This window comes from Macaca fascicularis, chromosome 16, assembly GCF_037993035.2.
Source record: "Macaca fascicularis isolate 582-1 chromosome 16, T2T-MFA8v1.1".
Lineage (NCBI taxonomy): Eukaryota > Metazoa > Chordata > Mammalia > Primates > Cercopithecidae > Macaca > Macaca fascicularis.
Genome location: NC_088390.1, coordinates 43,085,801 through 43,088,279, shown reverse-complemented (window position 1 = coordinate 43,088,279; position 2,479 = coordinate 43,085,801). Strand labels below are relative to the sequence as shown.

Sequence of the window (2,479 nt, the reverse complement as noted above, 5' to 3'; positions counted from 1 at the left end):
AGGCCATGGTGGGTGAATCATCTAAGGCCAGGAATTCAAGACCAGCCTGGCCAATGTGGTGAAACCCCATCTCTGCTAAAAATATAAAAATTAGCTGGGCGTGGTGGCACATGCCTGTAATCCCAGCTACTTGGGAGACTGAGGCACAAGAACTGCTTGAACCCGGGAGGCAGAGGTTGCAGTAGGCCAAGATTGAGCCACTACCCTCCAGCCTAGGCAAGAGTAACACTTTGTCCCCGCCCCCACCCCCCCAAAAAAAGGGACTCTGACAACATCTGTAACTATGTAAATGACCCAAATACCTAAATACAGCAAATAAAAGACAAAAACTGGCCAGGTGCAGTGGTTCATGACCATAATCCCAGCACTTGGGGAGGCCGAGGAGAGCAGATCATTTGAGGTTCGGTGTTCGAGACCAGCCTGGCCAACATGGTGCAAATCTGTCTCTACTAAAAATACAAAAAAAAAAAAAAAAAAAAAATTTAGCCAGGCGTGGTGGTAGGCACCTGTAATAGCTACTCTGGAGGCTGAGGCAGGAGAATCATTTGAACCCACTAGGTGGAGGTTGTAGTGAGCCAAGATCATACCACTGCACTCCACCCTGAGTGACAGAGCGACACTCCGTCTCAAAAAAAAAGACAAAGATTGACAAATCGGATTTTAAAAACTAACCTAAAGCCAAGCATGGTGGCTCACGCCTGTAATGCCAGCACTTTGGGAGGCCATGACAGGAGGGTCTCTTGAGCCCAGGAGTTCAAGACCAGGCTGGGCAACATAACAAGACCTCGTCCCTACAAATAATAAAAAAATTAGTCAGGTGTGATGGTGCACATGTGTGGTCCCAATTATTTGGGAGGCTGAGGTGGGGGAATTGTTTGAGCCCAGGAGGTCCAGGCTGCAGTAAACCACGATTGTGCCACTGCAGTCCAGCCTGGGTGACAGAGCAAGACCATGTCTCAAAAAAAAAAAAAAAAAAAAAAAAAAAAGGCCAGGCACGGTGGCTCACACCTGTAATCCCAGCACTTTGGGAGGCTGAGGAAGGCAGATCATGAGGTCAAGTGTTTGAGACCAGCTTGGTCAACATAGTGAAACCCCATCTCTATTAAAAATATAAAAAAAACCCAGGCATCGTGGCGTACACCTGTAATCCCAGCTACTCAGGAGGCTGAGGCAGGAGAATCACTTCAACCCAGGAGGCAGAGGTTGCAGTGAACCAAGATGATGCCATTGCTCTCCAGCCCAGGTGACGGTGCAAGATTCCATCTCAAAAAAAAAAAAAAAAGAAAAATAAATAAAACATAGCCTAACACTATTTTGTGTACAAGAAATTTACTTTGAATATAACAATCTAAGCAGGTTGAAAGCAAAGAAAAAATTAAAAACGTATATGATGCAAACATTAATTAAAGAAATGCTGGATGACAATATCAGAAACAGTATACTTCAGAGCAAACAAAAAGTACTAGAGACTAAGAAGGAAATTATTTATTGAGAGAAGGGTCAATCCACCAAAAGGACATAACATTCCTAAATGTGTATGCACCAAAAAACAGGACTACAAAATATGTGAAAGAAAACCTGATGGAACAGAACGGAGAAATGCATAAATCCACTAGAGAGACTTCAATATTTCCCTGTAACAACTGTTAAAACTACACATATATTCACAGCAAGAATATTTAATTCAACCCCATGAACTAACTGCATCCATGGATATTAACAGAACATTGCACCCACCAAGAGTGGAATACTTTTTTTTTTTCAGACAGTCTCACTCTATTGCTCAGGCTGGAGTACAGTGGTGCGATCTCAGCTCACTGCAACCTCTGCTTCCTGGGTTCAAGCAATTCTCCCGCCTCAACCTCCCAAGTAGCTGAGACTACAGGCATGTGCCACCATGCCCGGCTAATGTTTGTATTTTTTTAAGTAGAGATGGGGAGACTCCGTATCAAAAAAAGAAAAAGAAAATAGCCAAAAGTGATGAACAGCAGATATATAAAGGTACTAGTTTGCTTGTCGCAGCAGCACATATACCAAAATTGAATCAATACAGAGAAGATTAGCATGTTCCCTGCACAGTGATGACATGCAAATTCTTAAAGTGTTCTGTATTTTTTTTTTTAAAGATACCAAATAAGCACCTGAAAAGATGGTCAATATCATTAGCCACTAAGTAAATACATATTAAAAACACAATGAGGCATGTGTAGTGGCCTGTAATCCCAGCACTTTAGGAGACCAGTCTGGAGCATGGCTTGAGCTCAGAAGTTCAAAATCGGCCTGAGCAACATAGCAAGACCCCATCTCCTCAGAAACGTATTTTAAAAACACTGGCTGGGTGTAGTGGCACACACCCAGAGTCCCAGCTACTCAGAGGGTTAAGGTGGTAATGAGCCATGATCACAACATTGCCCTTCAAAGCCTAGGTAACAGAGCAAGACCCTGTCTCAAAAATAATAATTATACTACACACAGTGAG

The 2,479-nt window shown here is 43.0% G+C and overlaps 1 non-coding gene across 1 annotated transcript; it reads left to right on the top strand.

Moving 5' to 3' along the window:
* Positions 1-2,009: 2,009 nt before the first annotated feature.
* LOC123571583 (U6 spliceosomal RNA) lies at positions 2,010-2,116 on the top strand. Its single transcript, XR_006695737.2, has one exon. It is a non-coding gene; the product is annotated as a U6 spliceosomal RNA (small nuclear RNA).
* Positions 2,117-2,479: the final 363 nt, after the last annotated feature.